The sequence below is a fragment of the Equus caballus genome, chromosome 7, assembly GCF_041296265.1.
Source record: "Equus caballus isolate H_3958 breed thoroughbred chromosome 7, TB-T2T, whole genome shotgun sequence".
Taxonomy (NCBI): Eukaryota; Metazoa; Chordata; class Mammalia; order Perissodactyla; family Equidae; genus Equus; species Equus caballus.
Window position 1 is genome coordinate 28,161,396 of NC_091690.1, and position 26,090 is coordinate 28,187,485.

General features: G+C 49.1%; 1 long non-coding RNA gene across 2 annotated transcripts in view; it reads right to left on the reverse strand.

Moving 5' to 3' along the window:
- Positions 1–262: 262 nt before the first annotated feature.
- The window catches only part of LOC138925098 (uncharacterized), a 70,304-nt gene continuing 44,476 nt past the window's right edge, over positions 263–26,090 (reverse strand). The window contains exons 4-6 of one of the 2 annotated variants that reach the window (XR_011440797.1): positions 2,088–2,194; positions 1,466–1,496; positions 263–791 (exon numbers count right to left, since the gene is read on the reverse strand). This is a non-coding gene — a long non-coding RNA (uncharacterized lncRNA). Of the gene's footprint in view, positions 792–1,465; positions 1,497–2,087; positions 4,193–26,090 lie in introns of those variants that run through there. The other variant, XR_011440796.1, reaches the window with a different exon arrangement.

Consider the following 26,090-nt stretch of genomic DNA (forward strand, 5'->3'; position numbering starts at 1 on the left):
AAGGAACAGAGACTAAACTCAGATCTGTCAACTTAAAAGAGTTTTCTTTCTACTACCTCCGTACAACCTCCTAAGACAGAGTCTCAGCTGGGAAAATAATCACAGGATGTCATTATGTTTTCTACTTTATCACTCTACCCCAACACTACATCCTCTATATGCGTCACTGGAATCAACTAATAGATTACTCTGCTCCACGCCTAACCCCACGCTCTCCAAGTTTACCCCCACTCCATTTGAAAGCATCAGCTTGGGTCCACTGTGACTACAGGAAATTTTTTTAATGTTCAATTGATTTCTTAGTATCTCTAATTCCAGACCTACTGCAGAGACACAGGCACCTAGCAGAAGAGGAAATAGAAAATGCATTCTTCTCCTCCAAGAGCAAATGGCCTAACCCGGGAGCTGGATATACACAGGAGCAGTTCCAAGACTTACTAAGAAGCGCACAGACTATTCTTGCACCAGCCTAAGCAGGCTGTCGGAAAGTAGGAACACCAAGTCCACTGAGCAGTTGTTTAGACCCACGACGCCAAGCAGTCAGTAGAAGTCAGCTGAGACCAGCCTTTGGAACAGCGAAGACGCTGCCGTAAACCAAACCAGACGAATATTGCGGACTGCAAATGTTGACGGGGACACGCAGGCTGACGGGAGGGACTCAGAGTGATGGAACCAGGTGTCTGCGTGCTGCATTTGCTATTTCTGTGCTCCAGACCATCCCGGGGACCACGTTCTGCTCTGAGGCAGGCTTTCCACTGCCGGTTTCACCTCTTCAGTTTCCGGTGCCAAGGCTGGGGGAAAAATACCAGGTTTGGACATGGTGAACTTTTTCACTTATTCTCATGGGCATTCATCTGGAGCCACACTGGGGCTTATTGCAGTATTTACACTTCTCTCCGTCAAAATCGGACCTACTCTCTGAGACCCATTTAAATGCTGCCTGCAGCCTTCTCTCCTTCAAACCCCACCACCCACACTCCTCGGGCCAAATCAGCCTGCCCAGCTTACCCAAAGACACTCTGCAATTTCCCAGGGACGTTCCTTTTTCTCATTCATTCTTTCAACCTGTATCTCTTGAGAAGCTGCTCTGTGCCAGGCAGTACTCTAGGCCCTAGGGACACAGTGGCTTACAAAACAGACAGAACCCCTCCCCTCATTCTTGGGGAGAGAAGCTGACACTCTGGTGTTATTAGTTCTACCTGAATACTTTGGCCTCACACACTCCACCTTAAACTTTAAAAACCCAGCCCTTCCTTCAGCCATAGGTCTGACCTTGGCTCCTCCACGAAGCCCTCCCCTTTCATCCCAAACGGCATCACCCTCCTTCCGGACTTCTGTTGCCTGGACTCAGTGATCCATGCATTTGGCACGTATCGGACACTGCCTTTCATTATCTTTGTGTGGCTGTCCCATCTCCCAGCTATCATATAAGATCCCCAGAGAGCAGGAAATATGTCTGTTTTACCTCTGTAGTCCTGCAGCACCCAGCAGAGTGTCTGGCATGGAGAAAGAAAAACAGCATATTAGAAAAATAAAAATAATGACTAGTATTGACTGCACGCTTATAAAGGACCAACCGTTGTTCTAAGTACTTAATAGGTATCAGCTCATTTGGTCCAGACAACAGGCCCATGGGGTTGGTTGGCGCTCGCTCAGGGGCAGGACACAGGTGGAGGTGGCTATGGCAGCAGCAGGACTGATGCTATCGTGTGCCAGGAAGAGCAGAGCAGGCGGTTGCAGAACGTGAGTCTTGGAGCAGGACCTGGATTGGAGTCCTGGCTCCATCACTTACCAGCTAGGTGGCCTTGGGCAAGTGACTTCTCTTCCCTTGGTTTCTGTTTCCTTTACTATGAGCTGGGGATAATCATAGCACGCGTGTAATAGAAGTGTGTGACAATGATATGAACTAGTGCAGATAGCACACCTCCAGCACAGTGACGGACACACTGGAAACATCAACACGTGGTGCCTACATTCATCATCATCATTGTTATTATTATTATCCCCCTTCCAAGAATCGCCCACACCTGCTTCCTGTCCCATTCTGCCCCAGCTCCCCGGCCCCCACCCAACCCCCACACACACACCTCCTTTCTCATCCTCAACAGAACGAGCGGAGGAAAACTTGAGTGCAATACACCGAGAAGAGACTCTTGAGTTGCTGCCTCATTCCTCCTCTTCCAACAAATAAGCCCTGAAACAAATAGATGCAGTCGTCATGACTCATTTATAATAACCCAGGCCCTTGGGAGCAGAGCGGGGTGGAAGCCCTGCTTGGCTGTTGACAGAGCATCAAGGACTCAGATACAGGAATCCAAGGGGACAGCTCGGGAAGCCAGGCACAAGTGAGACGCTTCATCATCTCTTCCTCAGCTACTGCAGGGGTCAGCTAAGAGACCGGACACTGCTGTAAAAAACAACAACAAAAAAAAGACGCCAGTGGGCTCAAAATGTGGGCATGAAAAGGTTCTCCGGGGGGAAACAGCTCTGTTTATGTCAGCTTTTGACACTCACGGCTCGGCATCCACAGCACACGACCTTTGGTCAGTTGCTGTTTTGCAGGGTACCAAGTGCTAAAGCCTCCACATTTCTCCTACTTCTGCCGCAGTGGGCCCTAGGGCAGCCTCCTTCTCCCTGGCTTCCATCTGTGCATCCCTCCATTTCTGCCTGCAGCACTGAAGCATCAATTATACGCTCCAATGATGTGATTATACATATTTTCACTAGTTAGTAATAATTCTTACTACTCATCCTGCCATCCTATTGGAGGACCTCAGAGAGCATTCAGGAAGATAACTTGCAGCTTTGACACCCAAGAAGGAATGAGCAAGTCCTATAGAACTTCTGGGATGAAAGGGAAACTGAGGTACCACACAGTACCTCTTCCAAGTGTGTGATACAGGTGACCAGTGAATCTAAGACTTGACTTTGTCTTGGTGGATTATTTACCCAAACATATGGGCCTGCGGATGGTGCCGCTGCCTGGAGAGGTGGCAGGAAGAAGAAAATATTTTAGCCCAAAGGGTGGTACTTTTGTAGGTGTTAAACTGGCTGTCATTAAGGTTGAAAGTTCCTTTTATTTACAGAAATCTGAATTTTTTGGTTGCATCCCCTACTGTGTCCTCCTCTCTTGAGACTTATTAACATGCTGCAAAGAAGTTACTTGGTAATCTGGACAAGAGCATTGCTCTATTTCCCAGAGTTACACATCAGAGTGGGATGGCCCTGGGAGGCCACCTGGTCCAGCTGACTCATTTTTCAGAGGCAGAGGCTGGAAGCTGAGAATCAATAAAAACTACAAGTATACCCCAACAATGGGTCCATTGTCAACCTTAGTCATCAAAACAATACTGAGAGGTAAATTTTACTATCCTCATTTTACAAAAGAAATCGGGGTTTGTTCTTTTATTTTTGAGGGAGATTAGCCCTGAGCTAACTACTGCCAATCCTCCCCTTTTTGCTGAGGAAGACTGGCCCTGAGCTAACATCCGTGCCCATCTTCCTCTACTTCATATGTGGGACACCTACCACAGCATGGCTTGCCAAGCAGTGCCATGTCCGCACTCGGGATCCTAACCAGCGAACCCAGGGCTGCTGAAGTGAAACGTGTGCACTTAACCGATGCGCCACGGGGCCAGCCCCAGACATCGGGGTTTTAAGAGTGACTTGCCCAAGGTCACACTGCTTATAAGTGACAGAGCTGTGACTAAACCTGGTTTCCAGTACATTCCAAAACCAATGCCCTTTTCACTGTGTCATGTTGATAATACGGTCAATTAGCAGCAGAAGACTCCAGCACTTGGGTGCATATGACAAATCTGTGAGCTCTTGCAATAGAAAACAAGGCAAGCTGACAAAGAGAACAAGACATTCCATCCTTAAGCTGAGTCTTCCCAAAGCCAAATTCACTTTGATTGGTGCAGTCAGACAGCAGTCCTAGTCAATGAGAAAAAGAAATCAATCAGAGCAGTTTTCAGGCTGAATGGACTGGTCAGTGGATGGACCTGAGCAGTTCAGGTCCAACAGTTAATCCAGGCTGAGCAAAAGCCATGGTGGCGGCAGGTTGAGTGATGTCAGGATTCTAATCCGCACGCCCTGCAGCAGGAACCTCAGAGAACTGGGTCCAGCCACCAGCATGCATGGACCAACCCCTGCTGCCCAGCTGCACGAGTCCATGACCACCAGGGAGAGTGGCACATTGGTACCTCGGCCCTCCCATCACAATGGAGAGATCAAGGGTCATGACCTTTTCATATTGACTCTGGGGTCAAGGGCAGAGCTGGCTTCAGTGGACTTGAAGAGTCCAAGCAGGCTCAGAACTTATGCCTGGAAATAAGCGAACTTAACAAATCTGCCACTCTCCCTGTCAACCATCCACCCCACAGGTGTCTGCCCAGCAGGGGAGCCCAACAGAGAAGCAGCCACCAGCCACGCAATGAACCGTTCCCATCCCAGAAATAAGTCTGAGTCCTGCCTGAAACTTGCCCCTGCTGCTTTGTTCTAAGACAGTGACAAAATCCCAGCATTCCAGTTTCAGCTAAGAGACTGGATGTGAGCTCTCCTCCCTCTCATACCTACAGCTTTTTATCAGCCCTTTTCTTGGAACTGATTTGCTATACATACTGCAGATTAATTTTCTGTATAATCTTCTATTGCCTCTATTAGCGGTTGAGAGAGTTGGTATTAAGATGCTATTATGTACAAAAAGATATACAAATGGCCAATAAGTACATGAAAAGATGTTCAACATCATTAGTCATCAGGGAAATGCAAATTAAAACCACAATTAGATACCACTACACACCCATTAGAGTGGCTAAAATCTAAAAGAACGAAATTCCGAGTATTGGGAGGATGTACAGCACACCATGTGCACTGTATGAGCCATGAAGCGGACTCTCCTCCATGACTGGCGGGAGGAGAAAATGGTGCAGCAACCACTTTGGGAAAACAGGCAGTTTCTTAACTTGTTCAACACACAGTTACCATAGACCCAGCAATTCCACTTCTAGGTATTTACCTAAGAGAAATGAAAACGTGTCTACACAAAGACCTGTACATGTACGTTCATGCAGATTTATTTGTAATACCCCAAACTGGAAACAACCCAAATGCCCATCAAGAAAGCAAATCAGTGGTTGTTTGGGACCAGGAGTGGTGGGGAGATGGATGAGGAAGGAGCGCAAGGGAACCCTGGGGGTCATGGAAATGTTGACATCCTGATTGTGGTGGTGGTTACAGGAAGGTAAACATTTGTCAAAATTCACTGAGCTCTACATACTTAAAAAGTCTCTAAATTATACCTCAATAAAGTTGGGAAAAGACCGTGTATAAGATTATTATGAACAACCTTAATTTTGGATTTAAATGACATCTTGAAGTTACTAACGTTTGAATCTAACTCAAACTTACAATAAAAAGAACAAATATCAAATAAATGTTCCAAGAAGAACACACACGCACACATACATACACACACATCCACATCCACACACACACAAAGATGCTGTTACAATGACTCTGTCCCGGGGGCCCAGGAATACCCGAAAGCTGCCCCTAAGATTCCTTAAAGAGATGGAACGTGTACAAAGGAGGAGAACAAGACAAAGACATATTTTTTTATCTACCATAGCTTTGTTCCCAAACCCTACTGCAAAATAATAAGCTAGACTGGACCATATGGAAGGTTCTATTTGCTAGGCCAGGTGGCCTTGAGTGGTATAGTCACACGAGCCCCAACCCTGCTCCTGATCTCAATGCTTGAACCCAGGTCTCTGAACCTGCCCTTCCCATGTAAGTGCCAGCGACCAGCCCCAGAAGAAAAGGAGCCAGAAAGGGGCATTCACGCATCTAAGTTTATTTCACTCCCTCCGGCACCCTCCACTGTCACATGCAGACTAATCCATGCTCAGTAAGTCCTTAATCAAAAGCAGGGTTCACAAATTCAAATTCCTACACGGGCCTACCAGGTAAGGTAAAGAAATGGGTGAAGTAAGCCCCCTGTGAGACAAGAAGGAGTGGTGGGGACTGGGTGGATCCAGAAAAACGTTAAGTCCTGTGTGAAAAGAGAACCATTCTTCAGAGCCAGCCCATTGTTGGCATGTAGAAATGTAGGACCAGTGTTGTCAGGCCTTCTGATTTTCAAGAGAAGCCAAAAATTCAGACTTCTATGTGAACTGTCTCCGTTTTAAATATTGGCAACAAATTTCTAAAATTTTAAACGTGATATGGGCCAAAAAAACACATGCTCACGCCAAAGCAGGGACAAGCCACCATCCCAGAGGCTACCACTCCCATGGGGCAAGGAGCATGGCAGGACCCAGGGGCTATATTCCCCACTGAACGGATTCGGTTTAACCTCCCAGTTGAGGCATACATCCTCTATTCAGCATTCCCAGCAGGCTGTTTTCCATCCCATCCTTAAAACCTCCAGAGACTGAGAGATTGACCATTCCATCAATGGATGGTGCCCTCTCCTCTACCCCTTCAGCTGGCTCTGGCCATTCCTTCAGCAGTCAGCCAAGATGTTACCTACTCCAGGAAGCTTTCCCAGATCCCCAGCACCCAGACTGGATACTCCTCATGTGCTTCCACAGCCCCTAGACTTCCCTATCTCAATACTTCCACACCACATTACTTATCTGTCTGCCCACTGGCCAAGAGTTCTGGGGCTGCGTGAGGGGGCAGTATATCCAGTAATTAACACACACAACTGGTATATTGGCTAGCCTTTTATAATTGCAAGTGATAAAAATCCATCAGACTAGCTTAAGTAAAAAGGAAATGAATTCTCCATACAAGTGAGCAGGAAGGCATTAGGCTGGGTTCAGGCATGACTAAATCAGGGGTTCACACAATGTCAGCCATACTCAATCTTGCTCCACCTCCCACTTCTCCTCTCCTCTGCACGTTGAGCTCCATCTCAACATCCATGTGGTAGCAAGATGGTGGTCAAAGAGAGACTATCCATCGTTACGTCCATATACATCATTCTTATCCCCCTTGTAGGGATGAGGAAACGGAGACACGATGGTGTTAAGTAACTTGCTCCAACCACACAGCCATGAGGTGAAGGAGGGTGGAAACAAAGGAAACACTCTGGCTCCAGAACCCATGCATCAGACACTATAGAATTTCCCCCCTCCAGATGTGCCTTTTCCTCGGTCATGTCCACATGTGGCCTCTTACGGTCAGGCAACCTTTGTCTAAATGATATACTTAACACTCTCTTCCTGCCCACTGTAACATCAACAGTATACAATAGTGGAGAGAGAACAGAGTAAGTGCAACAAAAAAGAGAACGGGAAGCAACTGACGCAGAGAGTCCCAGCCCACAGCACAGGCCACTCCGGTGCCTGGCAGAGAGTGAGTCTCTTTGTCCTTCAGTGTGTTTCTGAGAGCTCTCTCTCGCCCACTGCCCTCCATGGCCACGTTTGAGATGGGCACTGGCAAGATGCAAGCTCTAGAAAGTAGCTCTCTGCTTAATGAGGAAGTGGGGACCTGAGGACTGCCTTAGATGATGGCGTCTTACATAGATTATTTGCTAGATTGGGTGTTGCTCTTGTAGAGTAATTTTCTCGGGTTTTTAGTAGGCTGTTTATGTTTGTTTCTGGTCTGCTCCTTGGTTAGCACCTGAAGCCAGAAATCTCACTGTGAATGTGCAACCTGGCCAGTGCTCTGCCCATCCCCCCACCCCCCCACCCCCCCACCCCCCGCCGGCTTCCTGGCCTCCACCTCTCAAGGTCATTTGACATAATGGCCTGGGGATGGAAGGGGATTACTTGGCTCCTTGGCCCCAGCTACATCCCCTTCATTGAGCAGGCATTCATCACGGGAGGTGACTGGGAAGGGCCTAGGGGACCAGCGTGTTCCCAGGTCCCAATTTGATTTCTGCAGTTTCCCACTGTTCTGTCTTTACTCACACTAATTTTAGGCTGGGAAAGATAATTTAGCCTTGCAACCCTGTAGGCCTCCACAGTTCTGCATTCTCAACTGTTCTGGATTTCAGGTCACAGGCAGGAAGTAGCTGTCTTAGTCAAGCCTAATGTGCCTGTCCTCTGCTTTTTAGCAAGCCAGCTTCAGCCTAAGCTTGCCGCTTTCCAATAGGACCTTACTGAAGGTCACTTCTGTGTAACAAGGACTCAAACCTTTCCGCCCAGGGTGCATGAGTCATCACTGCCCCCCATCCCACGTCCACTCAGTGTGGTCTGTCACCTGCACATCCCCACTCCTGGAACTAACATCCATGTCAGTTTTCTTTAAAAGTAACAAAAGAAACAAAACTATTCTAAGTGAAAAGAAATGTGTTGGCTCATAGATCTGGAAATCCGGGGTCTGGCTCCAGGCACAGCTGGATTCAAGGCCTCGAACAACGCCATCAGGACATGGCCTCCCTGCCTCCTAGGTCTGCTCTCTTCTGCATTTTGGTTTGTCTCTAGTTCCCTGTGATTAGCAACATGGTTGCCCACAGTTCCAGGCTATATCCTCACCAGTTAATGTCTAGCAGGTTAAAGTCAGAGCTTTTCTTCTCCGACAGTCAAACAAAAACCCCAAGTCCACTCTGCTTGATCCAGACTTGTCATGTGTCCATTCTTGAATGAATTACATTGCCCTGGAGAGGCAGTGCTCTGACTGGCCAGGCTGGACCACATGCCCACCCTTGGACGGGGAGTCAATACTCCCTAAAGGAAATAGAATGAGGACAGGGGATTTCTTCAGAAAGAAACGAGGGCACAACTACCTCCTACAGGAGGAGGGGAGGCTGGGCACTGAAACAGCAGAAGTCCATTCAGCTGATGCTCGGTATATATCCATCCTGTGAATGAACAAATGGGTGAGTGACCTTCTGAACATGAGTGGGAAAATATTCTGGAAAGAAATGATGTGTTTTTTCTCTTCTACTTAAGGGAGTTTGAGTCAGCAGAAAACCACTGTGCTTGCTGAGAACCTGTTTGCATTAACAGTGGATTCCTAATTATCCACATGTGGCAGATTCTCTCTGCATTATCCAGGTCGTGGGATTAACCCTAGGCCGGAGCCCCTGGCACTGCAGGGTTCCAAGCAGAACCCACGCGGCCAAACTAAATGCCTTGGAAGCTCTCTTCATTCAACAAGGCCTTGCCCCGTTGCTATAGAATGAATTGTGTCCTCCCAAAATTCGTATGTGGGAGCCCTGCCCCCAATGTGACTGTATTCAGAGACAGGACCTTTACGGAAGTGATTAAGGTTAAATGAAGCCATAAGGGTGGGGCCCCCATGCAGCAGGATTAGTGTCCTTATAAGAAGAAGAAGAGACGCAGAGGTGCACACACCAAGGAGCGACCGTGTGAGCCCACAGTGAGAAGGCGACCATCTGTGAGCCAGGAAGAGAGTCCTCACCGGCAACCGAATCCTGCCGGCACCTTGATCTCGGACTTCCTGGCCTCAGAAGTGTGAGAGATAAATGCCTGTTACCTAAGCCTCCCAGTCTATGGTATTCTGTGATAGGAGCCCAATATGACTCCCATATTCCAGTCCTCAGGCAGCGTGCGCTCAGGGAGTGTAAGCCATCTTAACACCTGCCCAAGCAAAGCAGACCTGGGAAAGCAAGTCCACTTTTGGCAGGAGGAGGCAGGGAGCAGGAGACCAGAAAAGTCCTCCAGAGCCAGACCTGAGTGGTTGGATGTGCACCACCACGCGCGTGAGGACACACCTCGTTCAGGTTTGGGATTATGTGCCTTGCCGTCTCCAGCCCGTGGCGTGGATACTCGGGACCTGCCAGTCCTGGCAGGGCCGTCACACTACAGAACCTGACATAACCTCAAGGGTATGTGGACTAACTGTGGCTGTCTGTGAACCTCTTCCAAATGCATTCAGGGGCCGTCTTGGGTTGGGGTCCCTAGAAATGGATCCTGAGAAAAAGAAACATGGGTAAGTTATTAATTAGGAGACTGCTACCTGGAGAAACTAATCAGGTGGGGGGGCAGCTAGAACAGGGAAGGGGAAGGAACCTAGACAGGGTGTGATTTCAAGGGAAGTCCCAGCCTCAGCCTGATCCCATGGAAAGCTCTGGAGTGTAAATTACACAACAGAGGTTGTTTCCCATTTTGAGGCAAAGGTGCTGAGCTTTCGTACCCCCGCCCCGGAAGTGGAGGGGGAAGATGAGGGGAGTTGTCGATTCCCAGGCACGCCCAGGGGAGGTGGCTCCAGGAGCCCCAAAGCAATCCTCTGATGGCTGCCTGTGCAAGCTGAGAGCAGTGAAGCACACGAACAGAGGCGTGGGAGCACAGAAGCCATACGAGGGGACCTAGTCAGGGCAGCACCTGTGTCCCCCACCAATGCAAAAACATGGAGATTCTCCAGCACAGAAAGAAGTTGAGGCTTCCAGTTCCCAGGGTCCTAACTTTGACATATTTTCTTCTGGTTCCCCACCTCACTCCCTTCCTGATCTGCGATCTTTCCTTGTTTCCATCTCTCCAGACTGCTGCAGGCTGGGGACAGGGGTGACTTTTGCCGGAAACTACCCTCCCACGCCTCACCACCAGCCCAGGACCCTGCAGGCCAGCAGGGCACAGCGTCCTGATTTCCCCTGGGATGTGCTGTCCTGCCACCACTTCTCTCAACAGATGGATTATGGCGAGTTCGCTCTTATATCAATCACGTCACAAATCATTAAGCATATTGACACAGAGTGGAGTCGGCCTGTGCACCTGCAAAGGGGCGGGCGTTTTTTCCACCACTGAGAGGGGAAGTACCAGTGCCCTGTCCTCAGTCATCGAGAGTCCCACCCACTCCAGGGGCCCCGGGCAAGTGCCCGCACGCTCCTCCTTAGGCCCACAGGGTAGCAGAGCTCATGGTGATTTATTCACATCCCTGCAGGGGCCCTCCCACCAGCCACAACTTTGCTCAGCTGGTCCTCAGAAGCCAGAGATGGGAGGGTCTGCCGAAGGGCAGCCCAGCTCTGGGTTCATCCAGTAGCAAAAGCTGGTTGAATGTATAGTGAGGGACCCAACATGTGTAGACTGGGCCCCACCTTCAAGGAGCCCACGAGTCCCTCCAAGGTCGTCTCCAAGCCCCGCGTCTGGGCAGGACCACACTGTCTGACAGCAGGAGAATGTCAGCGCTTTCTAACACTACCCCACAATCCTCACAGAAACCCCATGCAGTTCGTATTTTTATTGGCATCATATAGAGGAGGCCAAGAAAAGTCCAAGGTCACACAGCCAGAAGGTAGCAGCGGCTGGGTGTCAAACCCAGGTCTGTCTGGCTGTACAGTCAGTACTGTTAATCACCAACTGTATTCTTTGCCTTTCAGCTGAGGTTCCCTCTCTGCAATCCTGTTAAACACAAGCGCTTTCTGATTCCTAAATTAATTCCCTCTATTTGTAACCTAGACCCACTACCCCTCTCTCTTCCGGAATCCACCTTCGTAATAAGCTTTGTTTACTAGGGGACAGATTTTTGCTCGACCCACTGCCTTTCTTTTTCCAGATACACTTTTAATGTTTGTTTTGAGCACACATGCAGGAAGAAGGAAGAGGAGAGGTGAGGAGGGGAGAGAAGAGGAAAGGATGATGAACAATGCCCCCCTTAAAGATGTCTTAGTTCCCAGAACCTGTGAATTGCTACCTTACACGGTAAAAGGGACTTTGCAAACATGGCTAAATTAAAGATCTTGAAATGGGAAATTATCCTGGATTATTAGGGTAGACCCAGCTTAACCACAAGGGTCCTTGTAAGAGGGAGGCAGGAGAGTAACGATGGAAGCAGAGGTCAGAGAGAGAGCCTTGAAGATGCTACGCTGCTGGCTTTGAAGATGGAGGAAGGGACCACAAGCCAAGGAGGGAAGAGGCCTCTAGAAGCTGGAAAAGGCAAGGAAATGGATTGTCTTGTCAGCACCTCCAGAAGGAATGTAGCTCTGCTGACCCCTTCACTTTAGCCCAGTGAGACTGATTTTGGCCGTCTTGACCTCCAGAACTATAAGAGAATAAGTCTGTGTTGTTTTAAGCCACTTGGCTTGTGGTCATTCATTACAGCAGCCACAGGAAACGAACACATGAGGTTAAACAAGAATATCACGCACACATTTAGCAACCTACTCTGGTGGCGAATTTCCACAGAATCATACAATCTGGGTGCTGAACAGAGTCCTCAGCGATCTCCCAGCCCCACTTCCCCGTTTTACACGGGACTAAACTGTAGTGTTGACAGTCCCTCGTGCCTCAGCGTCTTCATCCATAAAATGGGCTTATTGATGGCCACCGCTCAGGAGTTCACGAGCAGTTAATAAAAGACTCTCTGTCACCTCAAGAGCTATGAAAATATAAGCTATTGTCATAAGAGAAAGAAGCCGCAAGAGGTTAAGATTGCCCCAGGTCACACGTCTAGCTGGCAACAGAGCCAGGCCCCTGACCCCAGGCTCAGTTAATCCTTTCCAGTCTCCACACTTAACAATCCCTTCCATCAGCCAACCAACAGGTACTTGTTGAGGTAGGAGCCTGGAGCAGAAAGGAATGGGAAAAGCTCCTCAAAACATTGCCAAGAGTCCCCTAGAACCAGCTCCCAGGAGCCTTGGCCCTCCTTAGCTGAGCTTGACCTTGCGGGCGTGTGCAACTATTGCGGTCCTGGGCAGGCTCACAGCGGACCCACAAGCAGAGTATTACACACGGACACACACATGCACAAGCACATGCACCTGCCCAGACACACAGTCCTCCCCACCCCCCGCCGTGACTCAAATAATCCCCCCAAATCGTCTCTCCCTCCTCCTCCGGGAAGTCTCCCCAGAGAGATAGAGGAGAGCCATCTGCTGCTCAGCCCTTCCTTCCTGGACAGGACACTGCCATGCCCCTGAAACACACTTGCTGTGCTGTGCTGCCTGTCCTCCGCATGGGGCTTTGGGGGATTGGGAACCAAGGCCTAAGTCCATGGTGTCCCCTTGGCACAGAACCCATCCAGCACCCTGTGCAAATTAGGATCCACTTACACAAACCTGAGAGTGACTCCTCCTTAGATTCTGTCCCCAAGGTACCTCGCTTGCCTCACCCTAGCCCAGGCCTGTTGGATGGTGTGTGAGCATGTCCCTGTCATCTTGCTGTCCGTCAAGTCCTTCGCCCCAGTTGCCCCAGCTCCACCCTTCCCCTGACCCCTCCCACGCACAGCCTCCCATCCGTCACTCCAACTCCCCTACCCTCCGTGGAGCTGACTTCACTGATATGTGAAGCCCCAGACGACCCTCCCTGACGGCCTCCTGTGACTCCAGGGGCTCAGGGTCCAGGCAGAATCCCACTGCTCCTGCAGAAGCCACCACAGAAAAAGAATTGTGTTGTGATTTTCAAAGGAAATTGAAATCCCCTCTTTACTGCTTTCTAAATGAACCTTATAATTTTTCCCTGTCTACAACATCCCTGCGTGTTGCCTCCTCTGTGTCTGTGTGTGTGTTCATGTGTGTAAGAGAGAGAGAGTGTGTGAGCTCGGTGCCAGCGAGCAGCCAGGCTGGGCATGCTCCCCGGGCAGATCAGATGAAGGACCATCACCCTGACAGGGTTGAGTGTGTGCTCCGTGGAGAGGAGCCACAGCCACACAAAGCAGCCTTTCCCCACTCCGCTCCTGGTTCCTCAGGTTGGAGCCTCTGAAGCAGAAATGGCTTGACTGAGTCTGGTTGGGGATGGGACTAGCGGAGCCTGTGAGAGGAGCATCAGGGCGGGAGCGGGCAGAAGGGCAGCCCAGGGAGGGGGGCAGCAGAGAGCTCTGGAAAGCAATGGGGTGTGGTTGAATGGTAGGAGAGAGGTCTTGGGAGGCCGAGAACAGAAAGTGGGCCTAGCAGAAAAGTCACAGAAGGAACTAGCAGAGAAGCACAGGGGCTGGGGCGGGAAGGGGGAGGAGGAGCCAGGCCAGGGCAGCGTGGGTGATGGGCACACTGACTGCACAGCAGCGCCAGGCCCTCCAGAAACCCCTGAGCCTCCGCAGGCCTAGCTGCTCATCAGAGAGGGTGGGAAATCAGGGAGCCCTTCCTGGGTCAGTGGGGACAGGGGGAGGTGAGTCCAGGCCGCAGATGAGCGGGGCCATCCCTGAGCTGTGAGCAGCCAGGTATCTCCAGGCATCCTGCGCCCTCTGGGGGCAGTGGTCTTGGATGTTTGGGCTGTAAGTCGGCAGAACGTTGAGTGAGGCTTTTTCTGTTACTCCAGAGTAGGCAACCAGGACCCAAAGCTGAACAAAAGAAGCATCAAGATGCCGTATCCTAAAACAACAGATCTTAGATCCTTCCTCAGGGCTTACTAATAGGCTGACCCACTGACCCAAAGGCCGCTGCTCCTCCTCCTGTGAGAGGCGTGAATCACAGGCCTGGGGGAGGGGACAATGGCTACTCCTCTTCTGTTAAAAAAGGCACGGGAGGGGGCGGTGCTTCCCTCTCCGGATGCCGCACTTTGGGTAGGGCTTGCAGCTCCAAGAGACTCAGAGATTGGGAAAGGCTGCAAGAAGGGGACTCTGGCATCACTCTGGCAGGAGGTCATCTCTTCAGGCAGCAGACTTGCTGAGCTGCCCACACTTACCTGTGCAGGAGAATGGAAATTGGAGGTGGCAGGGTAGAGTGAGGGACAGGAGAGCGGCCTGCACACTCATTATGTGATGTGGCAAGGATGGATGAGCCCTCCCTGGGTCAAGGGACACCGTAGAAGGTCATGGATTAAGCGACCTTGCTGATTGTCCCCCAAGAGGGCAGCCTGCCAGGCAAGGGGATCCCCCAGTAAGCGGGGCCAGGGGCATAAAAGGATTTAGAAAAGATGAGCTGGAATAGATCTCCCCCTTTGGAGAACTCATGGGTGGTGAATCAACATCAGCCAGAGAAGCAGCAACGCCCAACAGGGAGGACCTCAAAGTCCTAGGTCAGTACTGGGTACAAGGCACATGTCCCTCCCCTCCCTTTTCTCACCTCCACACCAGGGAGCCACCAGAGGAACAGAGAGTGCGCATGCCAGAAGGAAGCTGTCTCCCCCGGGGTGGGGGGTAGGGGGAGTAAAGAGCAGACCACCTCCCCCTACCCCAGGCCCAGGGCCACAGGCCCTGAGGAAAAGTGAGTCTCAATCAGATGCAAGATTTGGAGTCTTAAGCTTGATTTATTTAACAACCAAAAAGAAGTTATAGAATCTGCCCAAGATGTTGTCAAGGAACAGAAAAGGGAGATTCAACACAGCTCTGTTGAAAACAGTGACTTCAGAAAAATGCTCGAAATAAATATTTCATGTTTATGCCAAACAGAATTGAGCCTGAACGAGTTTACAGTAACGTGAGGGACAGACTCCTGCAGACGAGCTCAGCCGTGCACGTGTGGGAGGGGGAGTGTGTTATGAGGAGAAACACGAATGGTAAACAAGGAAACCAGAATCCCAAGGAAATCCTACTGGTGGGGTCGAGGCTCCCACGTAGGAGACCCTAAGGGTTGCTCAGGAGCTGAGACCGTCCAGTCCTCCAGCCACTGGACACAGGAGAGCTTGGTGGTCGGGATTCAACTGGCCTTTTCTCAACCCCCCAGCTTCTCTTTTGCATCCGTAATGGGGGCTTCTGACCCGCTGGCCGAGAGTGGACTCGGGATCCTCCTGCTCTCCATGCAGGCTTCCGCTTCCGTGTCTGGACTCACTGTCTCATGCTTCCTGGTTCAACTTCTCAAGAAGGAGAAGCTGATTGGCCCAGCCCTCCCAGTTTGGGCAGAGTCTTTTAAGCCAGCCCTTATAGGCCACCGAACAGTTGTGGCCAGGAAGCGAGGCGTTGCGCCCGTGATATAAAACATGGCCTCTGGGGCTGCCCCTTCAGCAGGGGCCTGGGGCACAATTTCTCTTAGAAAAAGCTCTGAGCCAGGCAGGCCCCAGGATTGGCACATCTCGCACAAACGAGGAGACTCCTCCACTCTGTCTCAAGGCTTCAGTGATGATGAACGAAGGATTAGACAGGGATTACGAGGAATCTGTCAACAACAGCCTGTCAAATCCCATCTATGGGCTCAGGACAACACTGTGAGGCCGGTAAGTCAGGCAGCACGGGGAAGGGGGAAGAGGTTGAAGGAGGATGGTCCCCGCCCTCCGATGAGGGGGCAGATTGGGTCACACACAGACTTGGTGCCCCGTGTGTGGCAGATACTCCAGGAGCTGCCAGAGCTGCAGGGAGGACCCAGGGCGGCTCCCTCCCTCCCACATCATGGCTCCCCCATGCAGGGCTGGTACTTCCCCACGGCCAGGACACTGGAGGGTCTTCAGGTCCTTGCTCACTGCCTTTCACCTGACCCTCCAGCAGACCAGCTCACGCCATGACCAGGTGATCTCTCCTAAACCCGCAGCACCCCCTTCAGAGCACCCCGAACCTCCCAGGCCTGCTCGAGGGGCACTTGGCTCTTTCCCAGCCCCTCCAACAGCCACTCAATACTCCAGGTCCCTTTGTGGCCCACCTTTGCATCTTAATTTTGTTCTCTTATTTACATATCCATCTAACTGAGTTCCTTGAAGACGAGGATCTCAGCACATTCATCTCTATATTCTGGCCCCTGGTGGCTCAAAAAAGCTCTGTGAGATGAATGATTGACTAAGTGAGGGCTGAAGCTGTCTGGGAAAGCTTCACTGAAGATATGCAGCTCGAAGAGGGAGAAGAGTCGATCAGTAGAACTAGGAAAGGGGAGGCCTTCACAGGGAACAACATGGACAAGGGCAGGGAGGTGGGAATGGGGGCCTGAGGAGGGATGAGGGAGTCCCGGGGCGATCAGTCCACGGACCCGATGAGAGGGAGAACACAGGCGAGTCATGTCCCCCTACACCCTCGTTCCCTGACCCACCCACCCCTCTCCCACCCTCTGCCATCTCCTCCATCAGCCACTGGGTTCCTGCCTCCTGCCCCCCACCCCAAGTCCTCCCTGAGGCTGCTGTCTTGATCCTGCCTCAGATTTCCTGAAAACCCAGGATGGATCAAGCTGGTCCATATCAGCACTGATGCTGGGAGACTTTCCAAGGGAGCCTGAGCTCTGATGGCTGGAGCAAGGCTGCAGAGTGATCGGTGTCCTTATCTAGATGGCATCAGGATGGCCTCTGCCAGGAACATGCTGGGAAACCATCTCCTCCTTACACTGTCCTTCCAAGTTCTGGGGAAGCTGGAAGTCCTGTCCTCCCCTGGTGGTCCTCGCTGCTCCTGAGACCTCCAGTGTCATTCTGGAGTCTTCTTTGAAGCCAATGGTGGAGGGCTCACCTCATCCAAGGCCCCTTTACTCCATCAGGCAAACCAATTTTGTCACTGTCCTCAAAGAAAAAAAGCCCGGAGACCTCAGAGAGATTTTTGCAAACTCCCATTTCTCCCTCCCGTTCCTTCTTGGGGGATATTTCATGAGGTTTTTCCATAATTCTCAGTTCTCAGACTCTGTCTTCTGGCCCAGCCAGGCATCCAGGGACTCACCAGAGTGAGAGTGGGAAGATGCCCATTGCCTGGGCTCAGACTAGATGCTACGGGCTTGGCAGCATCATCTCATTTAACCCATCAGTAGGAGATCTCATTCCCCCAGGCAGCCTTCTGAACTCTGGATGGCTTCCTAAAGGAAGTCCTAGGACTTCAGAGGTTTAAAGAAAGCTTCCGTCTCCCCTGGTACCCTCCTCACTGCCCATCCCCCGGGCCGCTTTCCAGATCACCAGCTCCCCTGGCTGTGGGCAGAATCACCTGCGGAGATGTTTGGGTAATGAGATGCCCAGGTCCACCTCTACAGACGGGCTTGGGTAAGTCTGGGCTTGGCCAAACACCGCAAAGGTTGAGAACCTCTGTTATGGCAGGCCCAAGAAAACTACCATTGGACAGATGAGGACCAAGGATCGGAGAGGAGAAATGACTCACCCCAGGACCCCCGGAAGAGGAGGCTGGCCTAGAGGCTGCTCCTCCTGGCTTCTTATCCTGCGCTTCTCCACAGCGGCTCAGCAAACGTCCTGTCTCCACACCAGCTTGCCTGTCAGCCCACAGTGGAGAGGTAAAATGGCCAGCTGGTTCGCTGGCACCCTCTTCCCTCTGCTGCCTGCCCCCTCACCCCCTCCCTATTGGGCCCCCTCTCCTCATCTGGCCTCAGCCTCCTGCTGCAGACCAGAACAGAATGGTGGTTCCCGTTTCAATAGCAGCCTTTACGAACTGCATGTAAATGCTCACCTGCTGGGCTCACCACAGACCCTGAACTGCTAGGAGAGAGGAGCTCTATCTGATTCTCTGAATCCCAGGGCCCAGCACAGGCCCTTAGTCTTCTAGGGCAATTTGCTTTTTAAGGGCAATACTTAACCCAAAGGCATAACGTGTTAATGGTGGGGTTTCGACGCTTCTCAAGTCACCACTTTTTAGGGTTCTGCGTGTTCCAGGAGGGGCTCCTCCTTGTTCTCCCCTGTTGACCACACCAGCCCGATGTGCCCTGAGACCTCTTCACTCCCCTTTGACGGCTCCCCAGGCCTCCTCCCTTCTTCCTTGTGGCTCCCAGTGGTTCTCCCTGACTGAGGAGCCAGCTCCCCTGCCAGCTGAACACAAAACCGGGGCTCCACACGTTTGTGACTCCGCGGAATGTGGATTTCCAGGTTTCAGAAGAAGCTGGGGGACCTGACAGTCTTATTCCGCTGCTTCTCCAGGTCTTTGCCAGGCCAGTGGTCCCCTCTGGCTGGGGTCTCAAGGATTCTTCCCGGGGCGGAGGGAACAAAACTTCCGGGGGTTTGAACCGATGAGTATATTGGTACATCTCACTGGCTGCCTCCTTCCTTCTGCATATAATCTCACAGGCCATCGAGCTTCCTGAGATGAGAGGGGCATTGTTCCAGAGACAGTGGTGGGCAGGCAGCTGGTGTCAGAAGGCTTTGCATGATCTTCTGTAACCTGGCCATGCCACCTCCTCACAGGAGCTGGACTGGTGAGAAAGAGAGGGGCCGGTGGCCAGGAGAGGGACGGCTGCTCTGATCCCAGCTACACCAAATAGAAAAGGCTGTAGAAATGTTCTCCAAGTGATTGATTCCAAGGAAAGATGCTGGAGAGAAAGGGAAAGGGCAGAGCCACTTGCTGGCCATGCTCTGCCGTGTGAGCCACACGGAATCGTGCAGGGCCCAGAGCCCCATGGTGCCTACTTATCAAATACCCCTCATTCCCCACACCCGTGGTGACCCTAAGATGGCTCTCTGGCCCCCTCCCTCCTCTGCTTCTCAGGGGTCCTTGGAGTCTTCCTGCCCTACCTGACCCCCCACCGAGAGCCTTTGGGATTCCAGGACCTGGAAACCTCATGCTCCTGGATCTTCACGAAATGCCCAGCCAGGTTCCCCAAGAACCACGACTGATGAGCTCCCTTCCACATCACGGCTTCTACTCCTTCCCAGAACCCCAAGGCAGGTTATTATCCCCTTAGACCACTGAGGCTCAGAGCAGCTAAGAAACTTGCCCAAGGTCGATGCAAGAAGCAGAGCCAGGAATCCAGTCCCTGTCTGTCTGCGTTTCCACCCCGCCATCTGCCTCCTTGTGTCCAGAGATCCACCCAGAAGCCAGCTCTGGCCCAGCTCCCTCCACGTCCTCCTCCAGGCTCCTGATGCCTCAAGGTGAGGGTTGGAGGCCAGGGGACAAGTCACCTTAAATCTTTTCCAGAGCAAGATGGGGCAGGAACCAAGCAAACATGAAGTGTCTAGATGAGAAAAACTGGAGACATTTTTCATAAGACCTGAGAAATGTTGGGGTTCATCTCTTGGGTTAAATAGTTCTGGTCAGGAACCTAACTTTTTTTTTCCTCTCAACTTTTTACCAGGAAAAAATTTTATACATACAGGAAAGCTCCACAAATAATACAATAATAGCCCATATGCCCACAATCTACATTCTAGAATTAACATTTTCTCAGATTTGCTTCATCTGTGTGTTTTTCTAGACCGCTTGCGAGTGAGTTGCAGACACTGAGACATTACACTCCTGAATACTTCAGCCTGTGTCTCTTAAAAAGGACTTCTCCTTCTCGGCCAAAATGCCGTTACTGCCTCTAAGAAAAATTAACAATTTCCTCATATCCAGTCAATAATCAAATTTCCACAATTGTTCCAGAAATGTCTTTTATAGTTATATTTTAATAGTAGACTCCAAAGGTCAAACATTGCATTTGGTTGTTATGTCTGTTTAGTCTTTGTTTATCTAAAATAGTACCCCCACTGTCTTTTGTCATGCTGTTGATTTCTTGAAGTGGTTGAGCTGATGGTCTTGTAAAATGTCCCACTGTTTTTTATCTTATCTGATCATTTCCCTGTGGCACTATTTAACTTGTTGCTTTACTCTCTGTATTTCCTGTAAACTGCATGTTAGATCCTGAGCTTGATTAGATTCGAGTTAAAGATTTTTGGTCAGAAAACATCTGTGGTAGCAGCTTCTAAGATGGCCCGCAATGGTCCCCATCTCCTGGTGTTCAAACCCTTGTGTAGTCCCCTCTCCTTGAGTGTGGGCTGGACTTTGTGACTCACTTCTAGTAAATAGAATATGGCAAAAGTAATGGGATGCCACCTCTGAGATTAGGTTATCAAAAAACTGTGGGTTGCTGTTGTGGGTGTTCTCTCTCGATTTCTGTTGGATCGCCCGTCCTGGGGGAAGCTAGATGCCATGTCATGAGGCAGCCCCATGGAGGGGTCCACGTGTCAAGGCGTTGAGGCCTGCCAAGAACCATGTGAGTGAGCTTGGAAGTGGATCTCCCCACCCCACCCCATTAAGCCTTCAGATGAGAATGCAGCCCCAGCTGACAGCTTGACGGCAACTTCATGAGAGACCTCGAGCCAGAGGCACCGAGCTAAAACGTTCCTGGATTCCTAACCCACAGAAATGGTGATTAAATAAATATTTATTTTAGGCCACTAAGTTTGGATGTATTTTGTTTCCTACTGCAATGGAATAGATTGTGTGCCCCCCACCCATTCATATATTGAAGCCCTAACCCCTAATGTGATTGTATTTGGAGATAGGATCTTTAGGAAGTAATTAAAATTGAATGAGGTCATAAGGGCAGGGCATTATAAGAAGAAAAAGAGGAGAGAGATGGTTCTCTTTCTTTCCTCACCAGTGTGAGGATACAGCAAGAATGTGGCCATCTCCAAGCCAGGAGGAGAGCTCTCACCAAAGACCAAATCAGCTGGCACCTTGATCTTGGACTTCCAGCCTCCACAACTGTAAGAAATAAATTTCTGCTGTTTAAGCTGCCCAGTCTATAGTATTCTGTTATGGCAGTCCCAGCAGACTAATACATAAGCCAATGGACAATTAACACAACTTCATAGGCGATGCTGTCAACTTCATGTTTCATCACGTCAGAAGACACGTAATACCAGGTTGTCCCACTAGTTTTTATCACTTGGTTAAGGTGGCCCCTGCCAGATCTGGCCTTTGAAAAGGTTCATTTTGCCTTTTTACAATCCCCAAGTAATCTGTGGGACAATACCTTGACTCCCTGGAATATCTTGTTCTTCAACATTAGCACCTGATGAAGTTAACATTTTTTGATGATCTTTGCCTGAGTCAGTTATTTCTTTGAACATTGCAAAATGATGTGGGTTTTTTTTACGCTTTTGGGTGAGGAAGATTGGCCCTGAGCTAACATCTGTTGCCAATCTTCCTCTTTTTTTTTTCCTCCCCAAAGCCCCAGTACATAGTTGTATATCCTAGTTGTAAGTCATTCTAGTTCTTCTATGTGGGAAGCTGCCACAGCATGGCTTGATGAGCAGTGTGTAGGTCCATGCCCAGGATCCAAACCAGCAAACCCCAGGCCACCAAAGCAGAGTGCACAAACTTAACCACTCAGCCACAAGGCCAGCCACAATTTTTCTAATTCTATCATTCTTTCTATAGTCATTGGCTAGTGTTCTTCACAAAGAAGAGTTTTCCCTCATCAACAGGAATTAACTACAATTCCTCCTAAAAAGGCTGAGGAAATGCTTAATTCCTTCTTTTTAATTACTAATTTCCTGAATAAAGAATTGGTTTATTTGACAAGATCCAACACCCATTCATGATAAAAGCTCTCAATAAAATGGGTATAGAAGGAAAATAGCTCAACATAATAAAAGCCATATACGACAAACCCACTGCCAACATCATACTCAATGGGGAAAAACTGAAGGCCATCCCTCTGAGAACAGGAACAAGAAAAGGGTGCCCACTCTCACCTCTCTTATTCAACACAGTACTGGAGGTTTTGGCCAGAGCAATTAGGCAAGAAAAAGAAATAAAAGGAATCCAAATAGGCAATGAAGAAGTGAAACTCTCACTCTTTGCAGACAACATGATTTTACATATAGAAAATCCTACAGAATCCATCAGAAAACTATTAGAAATAATCAACTACAGCAAAGTTGCAGGATACAAAGTCAATGTACAAAAATCAGGGGCATTTCTATACTTTAATAATGAACTAACAGAACAAGAATTCAAGAATACAACCCCATTTACAATCGCAACCAAAAGAACAAAATATCTAGGAATAAATTTAACCAAGGAAGTGAAAGACCTATACAAGGAAAACCATAAGACATTACTGAAAAAAATCAATAAGGACATAAAGAAATGGAAAGATATTCCATGTACATGGATTGGAAGAATAAACATAGTTAAAATGTCCATACTACCTAAAGCAATCTACAGATTCAATGCAATTCCAATCAGAATCCCAATGACATTCTTCACAGAAATAGAGCAAAGAATCTTAAAATTCCTATGGGGCAACAAATACCCCGAATAGCCAAAGCAATCCTGAGAAATAAGAACAAAGCTGGTGGCACTGCAATCCTTGACTTCAAAACATAGCTTTGTGATATGTGATATGTACCATGGTACTGGTACAAAAACAGGCACACAGATCAATGGAACAGAACTGAAAGCCCAGAAACAAAACCACACATCTACAGACAACTAATCTTCAACAAAGGAGCCAAGAACATACAATGGAGAAAGGAAAGCCTCTTCAATAAATGGTGCTGGGAAAACTGGACAGCCACATGCAAAAGAATGAAAGTAGATCATTGTCTTTCTCCATACGCAAAAATGACTTAAAATGGATCAAAGACTTGAAGGTAAGACCTGAAACCATAAAACTTCTGGAAGAAAATATAGGCAGTATGCTCTTTGACCTCAGCCTTAAAAGGATCTTTACAAATATGATGTCCACTCAGACAAGGGAAACAAAAGAAAAAATAAACAAGTGGGACTTCATCAGACTAAAGAGCTTCTGGAAAGCAAAGGAAACCAAGATCAAAATGAAAAAACAATCCACCAACTGGGAGAAAATATTTGCAAATCATATATCTGATAAGGGGTTAACTCTATAATATATAAAGAACTCACACAAATGAACTACAAAAAAATAAACAACCTAATCAAAAAGTGGGCAGAAGATATGAACAGACATTTTTCCGAAGAAGACATACAGATGGCCAATAGGCACATGAAAAGATGCTCAACATCACTAATCATCAGGGAGATGCAAGTCAAAACTACACTAAGATATCATCTTACACCCGTTAAAATGGCTATAATCACTAAGACAAAAAATAACAAATGTTGGAGGGGTTGTTGAGAAAGAGAATCCTCATCCACTGCTGGTGGGAATGCAAACTGGTGCGGCCACTTTGGAAAACAGTATGGATATTTCTCAAAAAATTAAAAATAGAATTACCATATGACCCAGCAATCCCACTACTGGGTATTTATCCAAAGAACTTGAAAACAACAACACAAAGAGACTTATGCTACCCTATGTTCCTTGCAGCATTATTCACAATGGCCAAGATGTGGAAGCAACTTAACTGTCCAACAACTGATGATTGGATAAAGATGTGGAATATATATACAATGGAATACTACTCAGCCATAAAAAAGACATAATCATTCCATTTGCAACCACATGGATGGACCTTGAGGGCATCATGTTAAGTGAAATAAGCCAGAGAGAGAAAGACAAACACCATATGATTTCATTCATATGTGGAATATTAACAAACTTACGGACAAAGAGAATAATTTAGTGGTTACCAGGGAAAAGGGGGGTGGAGGGTGGACACAAGGGGTGCAGGGGAAAATTTATATGGTTTTTGACAAATGTTAATGTGCAACTGAATTTTCACAATGTTGTAAACTATTTAGACTACAATAAAAAAAATTTTTTTAAAGAATTGGTTCAATAGCTACCTCCAGTGATGGTAAATGAGTTTCTCTCTCTCTCTCATCTCATACTCAACTCCAAAATTGTATTTATTTATCTATTTGCTTATCTATCTGTCTATCACCATACTCTGATGGATGTCTATTTGTTCAATGTTTTACCATCAGTAGTACTCATTGTTCTTTTCAATGCTCCGATTGTCCCAGATTTTGCCAGTGGGAGCCCTTCCAAGGAGAGAAGCCTGACTTTAAATTTCAGGTCCCTAAGAAATGGTTTGCACAGGTGGCTCTCTCCAGCCATCCACTCACAATTCTTAGAAATCCCTGTTAGACACCAGGGGTGGGGAGGTGAAGGGAAAGAATAGTAGGACAAAATGGGCAGGGGTTGCTTAAGCACTTGCTCTATTTAGGGAATGAGGTGTACTGGAAAAAGTACAAACTGGGCACCCAGACCCCTGAGTTCTGGTCCTAGTGGCCTTACCAATTTGCTGTGTGGCATAAAGACCAGTGACCCTCTTCCCTGTGCCTCAGGACGCAAGTTTGCCTGGAGGAGCTGCTCCGTATAGGGACAGTGAAAGGCAGAAGTCACTGCAGACACGTATGATGGCATCACTAGGGCCAGTGACCCAGAAACCAAGTACCAACAAGAGGACAGGGAGGTGGAGAAGAAGGGACCAGGTGTTTGAAATGTCTTCCCCACAGCAGAGGCTTAATTGGGAGAACATTGTAAAAGCCTCTGCATATCATCATGGAGGGAGGAAGAAATTGGTCTGAGAAAGCCACCAGCCTCCCCAGAGGAGGCAGGAGATGGTGAGCTCAGGTTCCTCTGATCCATTCCAGCCTCTGGGATGCCGGGACTTCAGGCCTGCAGCCCATCTCTACAGCCCAGAGGGGATAAAATTAACAAGCACATCTGAATTGTGTGGAGGGAAAACTGACTTTGATGTCCGCACAACGCTCAGTGCCCAGGTCATGCCCACTCTCCGCTGGAACAGGCTGAAGAGAGCTAAGTTCTGAGCTCACATCCTAGGCCTCTCGCTGCCTGAATCTATTCCCACCTCTGACTTGATCTCCCTAAAACGCAATGAGTGAGTTTAAAGGCCTGATCAATGAAAATCATTACAGTTGCTTTCTCCTGAGACTCTTGATATTATTGCTTTGCAAGAAGGCTGTCTGGGCCTCCACCAAAAATAATAACATGACCTGGGCCCAGTCTGGGAGTCACCGGAGGCTCCTTACATGTGGTTGCTCCCATTCTTTCCCTTCTGCTCGGGCTCAGCTCTCCTCCCCTACCAATTCCCCTTCCCCAACCCTTTTGTTCTCCCTTTAAGACTGGATGTCAAAGTTCTGCAAAAGCCCATAAGTTAAAAAGTAGAGGGCAAGCATTTCACGTCTCTGTTACAGACACGATGAAGCTGCATCTCCGTGAGGTACTTTTCTCAAGGCCCACAGAGGAGCAGAGAACGGGCAATGCGTGAAAGCCTCCGAGAAACCCAGGAAGCAACAGAGACGCTAGGTATTGTTATACCATCAGCTCTTCCCAGCAAAGGGGCCTGCACCTGGGGGTGGGAGCTGTGTGTGTGTGTCCGGCCAAGGCTTGGCCTGTTGTGTCTGTCCCGTGGATGTTCACAGCAACTGTTTAGCAACAACAGGTCAAAACCACTGTAGGAAAAACATGTGTCACCCAGACCTCTCTTGGCTCTCTCTGGTGACTGGGAGAAACATTTCCCTGCACACACTCTCCTTTTAACACACACATAAACACATGTCTCTGTCCTCTCACGGGTGAACCCTCTTATATCTACTCTCTCTCTCATAACCATCACTCACGCAGGAAGAAAACAGCTGGCACTGCCCCCTTGTCCCCTGCCAGGCCCTCACTCGACCTGAGGAAGTCAGGCTGACTTCTCAGACTGGCCAGCACTTGCCAGGCGCTGTGCTGCTGCATTTCACGC